Source organism: Tenrec ecaudatus, unplaced genomic scaffold (genome assembly GCF_050624435.1).
Source record: "Tenrec ecaudatus isolate mTenEca1 unplaced genomic scaffold, mTenEca1.hap1 Scaffold_90, whole genome shotgun sequence".
Lineage (NCBI taxonomy): Eukaryota > Metazoa > Chordata > Mammalia > Afrosoricida > Tenrecidae > Tenrec > Tenrec ecaudatus.
Window position 1 is genome coordinate 454,631 of NW_027459699.1, and position 8,266 is coordinate 462,896.

Genomic DNA, 8,266 nt, shown 5'->3' on the forward strand with positions numbered 1-8,266 from the left:
GGTTAACTAGGGGTCACTCGGATTATGCAGGTAACCTAGGGGGAACTTGGACTATCTAGGTTACCTAGCGGGCACTTGGACTCTCTAGGTTACCTAGCGGGCACTTGGACAAAGTACGTTCCCTAGAGGGCACTTGGACTATCTAGGTTAACTAACGAGCACTTGGACTATCTAGGTAAACTAGCGGACACTTGGACTATGTGTGTTAACGAGCGGGCACTCGGACTATGTATGTTCCTTAACGGGCACTTGGATTATCTAGGTTAACGAATGTGCACTTAGAATATGTAGGTTACCTAACGGGCACTTGGACTATGTAGGTTCCTCGCGGGCACTTGGACTATGGAGGTTAACTAGCAGGCCCTTGAACTATGTAAGTTAATTAGCGGGCACTTGGACGATCTAGGTTCAGTAGCGGGCACTTGGACTATCTAGGTTAACTAGCAGTCATTCGGACTATGTAGGTAACCAAGCGGGAACTTGGAGTATCTAGGTTACCTAGCGGGCACTTGGACCATCTAGGTTAACTAACGGGCACTTGGACTATGTAGGTTCCCTAGTGGGCACTTGGACTATATAGGTTCCCGAGCGGGCACTTGGACTATCTTAGTTCCCTAAAGGGCACTTTGATTATGTAGGTTCCCTAGCAGGCACTTGGACTATGTAGGTTCCATAGCGGGCACTTGGACTATGTAGTTTCCCTATCAGGCACTTGGACTATGTAGGTTAACTAGCGGGCACTTGGACTATGTAGGTTACCTAGCGGGCACTTGGACTATCTAGGTTAACTAACGGGCACTTGGACTATCTAGGTTATCTAGCGGGCCCTTGTACTATGTAGGTTAATAGCGGGCCCTTGGACTATATAAGTTAATTAGTGGGCACTTGGATGATCTAGGTTAACGAGCGGGCACTTGGACTATCTAGGTTACCTACCGGGCACTTGTACTATGTAGATAAAATAGCGGACACTTGGACGATTTAGGTTAATTAGCGAGCACTTGGACTATTTCGGTTAACTAGCGGGCACTTGAATTACCTACGTTACCTAGCGGGTACTTGGACAATGTAGGTTAACTAGCGGGCTTTTGGACTATCTAGGTTACCTAGCGGACACTTGGACAATCTACGTTAACTAACGGGCACTTGGACTATGTAGGTTCCCTAGTGGGCACCTGGATTATGTAGGTTCCCTAGAGGGCATATGGACTATGTAGGTTCCCTAGCGGGCATTTGGATTATCTTAGTTCCCTAAAGGGCACTTGGACTATGTAGATTACCTAGCGAACACTTGGACTATCTATGTTAGCTAATGGGCACCTGGACTATCTAGGTTACCTAGCGGGCACTTGGACTATGTAGGTTACCTAGCGGGCACTTGGACTATCTAGGTTACGTTCGGACACTTGGACTATGTAGGTTAATTAGTGGAACTTGGACGATCTAGTTTAACTAGCGGGCACTTGGATTATCTAGGTTAACTAGCGGGGCCTGGGACTACGTAGGTTACCTAGCGGGCCCTTGGACTATGTAGGTTAACTAGCAGGCACTTGGACGATCTAGGTTAACTAGCGGGCACTCGGACTATGTAGGTAACCTAGCGGGAACTTGGACTAATAGGTTTCTTAGCGGGCACTTGGACTATCTAGGGTAACGAACGGGCACTTGGACTATCTAGGTTACCTACCGAGCACTTGTACTATGTAGGTTAAATAGCGGACACTTGGACGATCTAGGTTAATTAGCGAGCACTTGGACTATCGGGGTTAACTAGCGGGCACTTGGACTATGTAGGTTCCCTAGCGGGCATTTGGACTATATAGGTTACCTAGCGGGCACTTGAAATATTTAGGTTACCTAGCAGGCACTTGGACTATCTAGGTTACCTAGCGGGCACTTGAACTACCTACGTTACCTAGCGGGTACTTGGACAACGTAGGTTAACTAGCGTGCTGTTGGACTATCTAGGTTACCTAGCGGACACTTGGACAATCTACGTTAACTAACGGGCACTTGGACTATGTAGGTTCCCTAGTGGGCACTTGGATTATGTAGGTTCCCTAGAGGGCATATGGACTATGTAGGTTCCTTAGCGGGCACTTGGACTATCTTAGTTCCCTAAAGTACACTTGGACTATCTAGGTTAACTAGCGGTCACTCGGAATATGTAGGTAACCTAGGGTGACTTGGATTATCTAGGTTACCTAGCGGGCACTTGGACTATCTAGGTTACCTAGCGGGCACTTGGACAATGTACGTTCCCTAGCGGGCACTTGGATTATCTAGGTTAACTAACGAGCACTTGGACTATCTAGGTTAACTAGCGGACATTGGACTATGTTTGTTAACTAGCGGGCACTCGGACTATATATGTTCCTTGGCGGGCACTTGGACTTTCTAGGTTAAATAGCTGGTTTTTGGACTATGTACGTTATCTAGCGGGCACTTGGGCTTTCTACGTTACCCAGCGGGCACTAGGACTATGTAGGTTAACTAGGGGGCACTTCGACTATCTAGGTTAACTAATGGGTACTTGGAATATCTCGGTTACCTAGCGGGCACATGGACTATATATGTTACCTAGCGGGCACTTGGAATGTCTTGGATACGTAGCGGGCACTTGGACTGTCTAGGTTAACGAATGTGCACTTGGAATATGTAGGTTACCTAGCTGGCACTTGGACTATCTAGGTTACCTAACGGGCACTTGGACTATCTAGGTTAACGAATGTGCAATTGGATTATGTAGGTTACCTAGAGGGCACTTGGACTATCTAGGTTACCTAACGGGCACTTGGAATATGTAGGTTCCTAGCGGGCACGTGGACTATGGATGTTAACTAGCGGGCCCTTTGACTATGTAAGTTAATTAGCGGGCACTTGGACTATCTAGGTTAACTAGCAATCACTCGGACTATGTAGGTAACCTAGCGGGAACTTGGACTATATAGGTTACCTAGCGGGCACTTGGACTGTCTTGGATACGTAGCGGGAACTTGGACTATCTAGGTTAACGAATGTGCACTTGGAATATGTAGGTTACCTAACGGGCACTTGGATTATCTAGGTTACCTAACGGGCACTTCGACTATGTAGGTTCCTAGCGGGCACTTGGACTATGGAGGTTAACTAGTGGGCCCTTGAACTATGTAAGTTAATTAGCGGGCCCTTGGACGATCTAGGTTAACTAGCGGGCACTTGGACTACCTTAGTTCCCTAAAGGGCACTTGGACTATCTAGGTTAACTAGCGGTCACTCGGACTATGTAGGTAACCTAGGGGGAACTTGGACTATGTGTGTTAACTAGCGGGCACTTTGACTATCTAGGTTAACTAACGAGCACTTGGACTATCTAGGTTAACTAGCGGACACTTGGACTATGTGTGTTAACTAGCGGGCACTCAGACTATGTATGTTCCTTAGCGGGCACTTGGATTATCTAGGTTAACGAATGTGCACTTGGAATATATAGGTTACCTAGCGGGCACTTGGACTATCTAGGTTACCTAACGGGCACTTGGACTATGTAGGTTCCTCGCGGGCACTTGGACTATGGAGGTTAACTAGCGGGCCCTTGAACTATGTAAGTTAATTAGCGGGCACTTGGACGATCTAGGTTCACTAGCGGGCACTTGGACTATCTAGGTTAACTAGCAGTCACTCGGACTATGTATGTAACCTAGCGGGAACTTGGAATATCTAGGTTACCTAGCGGGCACTTGGACCATCTAGTTTAACTAACGGGCACTTGGACTATGTAGGTTCCCTAGTGGGCACTTGGACTATATAGGTTCCCGAGCGGGCACTTGGACTATCTTAGTTCCCTAAAGGGCACTTTGATTATGTAGGTTCCCTAGCAGGCACTTGGACTATGTAGGTTCCATAGCGGGCACTTGGACTATGTAGTTTCCCTATCAGGCACTTGGACTATGTAGGTTAACTAGCGGGCACTTGGACTATGTAGGTTACCTAGCGGGCACTTGAACTATCTAGGTTAACTAACGGGCACTTGGACTATCTAGGTTATCTAGCGGGCCCTTTTACTATGTACGTTAATAGCGGGCCCTTGGACTATATAAGTTAATTAGTGGGCACTTGGACGATCTAGGTTAACGAGCGGGCACTTGGACTATCTAGGTTACCTACCGGGCACTTGTACTATGTAGATTAAATAGCGGACACTTGGACGATCTAGGTTAATTAGCGAGCACTTGGACTATTTCGGTTAACTAGCGGGCACTTGAACTACCTACGTTACCTAGCGGGTACTTGGACAATGTAGGTTAACTAGCTTGCTGTTGGACTATCTAGGTTACCTAGCGGACACTTGGACAATCTACGTTAACTAACGGGCACTTGGACTATGTAGGTTCCCTAGTGGGCACTTGGATTATGTAGGTTCCCTAGAGGGCATATGGAGTATGTAGGTTCCTTAGCGGACATTTGGACTATCTTAGTTCCCTAAAGGGCACTTGGACTATGTAGATTACCTAGCGGACACTTGGACTATCTATGTTAGCTAATGGGCACCTGGACTATCTAGGTTACCTAGCGGGCACTTGGACTATGTAGGTTATCTAGCGGGCACTTGGACTATCTAGGTTACGTTCGGACACTTGGACTATGTAGGTTAATTAGTGGAAGTTGGATGATCTAGGTTAACTAGCAGGCACTTGGATTATCTAGGTTAACTAGCGGGGCCTGGGACTATGTAGGTTACCTAGCGGGCTCTTGGACTATGTAGGTTAACTAGCAGGAACTTGGACGATCAAGGTTAACTAGCGGGCACTTGGACTATCTAAGTTAACTAGCGGACACTCGGACTATGTAGGTAACCTAGCGGGAACTTGGACTAATAGGTTACTTAGCGGGCACTTGGACTATCTAGGTTAACAAACGGGCACTTGTACTATCTAGGTTACCTACCGGGCACTTTTACTATATAGGTTAAATAGCGGACACTTGGACGATCTAGGTTAATTAGCGAGCACTTGGACTATCGGGGTTAACTAGCGGGCACTTGGACTATGTAGGTTCCCTAGCGGGCATTTGGACTATATAGGTTACCTAGCGGGCACTTGAAATATTTAGGTTACCTAGCAGGCACTTGGACTATCTAGGTTACCTAGCGGACACTTGAACTACCTACGTTACCTAGCGCGTACTTGGGCAATGTAGGTTAACTAGCGGGCTGTTGGACTATCTAGGTTACCTAGCGGACACTTGGACAATCTACGTTAACTAACGGGCACTTGGACTATGCAGGTTCCCTAGTGGGCACTTGGATTATGTAGGTTCCCTAGAGGGCATATGGACTATGTAGGTTCCCTAGCGGGCACTTGGACTATCTTAGTTCCCTAAAGGACACTTGGACTATCTAGGTTAACTAGCGTTCACTCGGAATATGTAGGTAACCTAGGGGGAACTTGGACTATCTAGGTAACTAGCGGGCACTTGGACTATCTAGGTTACCTAGCGGGCACTTGGACAATGTACGTTCCCTAGTGGACACCTGGACTATCTAGGTTAACTAACGGGCACTTGGACTATCTAGGTTAACTAGCGGACACTTGGACTATGTGTGTTAACTAGCGGGCACTCGGACTATATATGTTCCTTGGCGGGCACTTGGACTTTCTAGGTTACCTAGCGGGCTTTTGGACTATGTACGTTACCTAGCGGACACTTGGGCTTTCTACGTTACCTAGCGGGCACTAGGACTATGTAGGTTAACTAGGGGGCACTTCGACTACCTAGGTTAACTAATGGGCACTTGGAATATCTCAGTTACCTTACGGGCACATGGACTATATAGGTTACCTAGCGGGCACTTGGAATATCTTGGATACGTAGCGGGCACTTGGACTATCTAGGTTAACGAATGTGCACTTGGAATATGTAGGTTACCTAGCGGGCACTTGGACTATCTGGGTTACCTAACGGGCAATTGGACTATCTAGGTTAACGAATGTGCAATTGGAATATGTTGGTTACCTAGAGGGCACTTGGACTATCTAGGTTACCTAACGGGCACTTGGAATATGTAGGTTCCTAGCAGGCACGTGGACTATGGAGGTTAACTCGCGGGCCCTTGAACTATGTAAGTTAATTAGCGGGCACTTGGACGATCTAGGTTAACTAGCGGGCACTTGGACTATCTAGGCTAACTAGCAGTCATTCGGACTATGTAGGTAACCTAGCGGGAACTTGGACTATCTAGGTTACCTAGCGGGCACTTGGACTATCTAGGTTAACGAACGGGCACTTGGACTATCTAGGTTACTTAGGGGGCACTTGTACTATGTAGGTTAAATAGCGGACACTTGGACGATCAAGGTTAAATAGCGGGCATTTGGACTATATAGGTTACCTAGTGGGCACTTGAAATATTTAGGTTACCTAGCAGGCACTTGGACTATCTAGGTTACCTAGCGGGCACTTGAACTACCTACGTTACCTAGCGGGTACTTGGACAACGTAGGTTAACTAGCGGGCTGTTGGACTATCTAGGTTACCTAGCGGACACTTGGACTATCTTAGTTCCCTAAAGGGCACTTGGACTATGTTGGTTCCCTGGCGGGCACTTGGACTATGTAGGTTCCCTAGCGCGCACTTGGACTATCTAGGTTAACTAGCGGGCACTTGGACTATTTAGGTTACCTAGCGGACACTTGCACTATATAGGTTACCTAGCGGGCACTTGGTCTATGTAGGTTAACTGGAGGACGCTTGGACGATCTAGGTTAACAAGTGGGCCCTTGGATTATGTAGGTTAACTAGCCGGCACTTGGATGATCTAGGTTAACTAGCGGGCACTTGGACGATCTAGGTTAACCAGCGGGCACTTGGACTATCAAAGTTAACAAGCGAGCCCTTGGACTATGTAGGTTAACTAGCGGGCCCTTGGACTATCTAGGTTACCTAGATAGCACTGGGACTATATAGGTTCCCTAGCGGGCACTTGGACTATCTAGGTTAACGAATGTGCACTTGGACTATGTAGGTTCCTAGCGGGCACTTGGACTATGGAGGTTAACTAGCGGGCCCTTGAACTATGTAAGTTAATTAGCGGGCACTTGGACGATCTAGGTTAACTAGCGGGCACTTGGACTATCTTAGTTCCCTAAAGGGCACTTGGACTATCTAGGTTAACTAGCGGTCACTCGGACTATGTAGGTAACCTAGGGGGAACTTGGACTATCTAGGTTACCTAGCGGGCACTTGGACTATCTAGGTTAACTAACGAGCATTTGGAGTATCTAGGTTAACTAGCGGGCACTTGGACTATGTGTGTTAACTAGCGGGCACTTGGACTACCTACGTTACCTAGCGGGTACTTGGACAATGTAGGTTAACTAGCGAGCTGTTGGACTATCTAGGTTACCTAGCGGACACTTGGACAATCTACGTTAACTAACGGGCACTTGGACTATGTAGGTTCCCTAGTGGGCACTTGGATTATGTAGGTTCCCTAGAGGGCATATGGACTATGTAGGTTCCCTAGCGGGCATTTGGACTATCTTTGTTCCCTAAGGGCACTTGGACTATGTAGATTACCTAGCGGACACTTGGACTATCTATGTTAGCTAATGGGCACCTGGACTATCTAGGTTACCTAGCAGGCACTTGGACTATGTAGGTTACCTAGCGGGCAATTGGAATATCTAGGTTACGTTCGGACACTTGGACTATGTAGGTTAATTAGTGGAACTTGGACGATCTAGGTTAACTAGCGGGCACTTGGATTATCTAGGTTAACTAGCGGGGCCTTGGACTATGTAGGTTACCTAGCGGGCCCTTGGACTATGTTGGTTAACTAGCAGGCACTTGGACGATCTAGGTTAACTAGCGGGCACTTGGACTATCTAGGTTAACTAGCGGACACTCGGACTATGTAGGTAACCTAGCGGGAACTTGGACTAATAGGTTACTTAGCGGGCACTTGGACTATCTAGGTTAACGAACGGGCACTTGGACTATCTAGGTTACCTACCGGGCACTTGTACTATGTAGATTAAATAGAGGACACTTGGACGATCTAGGTTAATTAGCGAGCACTTGGACTATCTCGGTTTACTAGCGGGCACTTGGACTATGTAGGTTCCCTAGCGGGCATTTGGACTATATAGGTTACCTAGCGGGCACTTGAAATATTTAGGTTACCTAGCAGGCACTTGGACTATCTAGGTTACCTAGCGGGCACTTGGACTACCTACGTTACCTAGCGGGTACTTGGACAATGTAGGTTAACGAGCGGGCTGTTGGA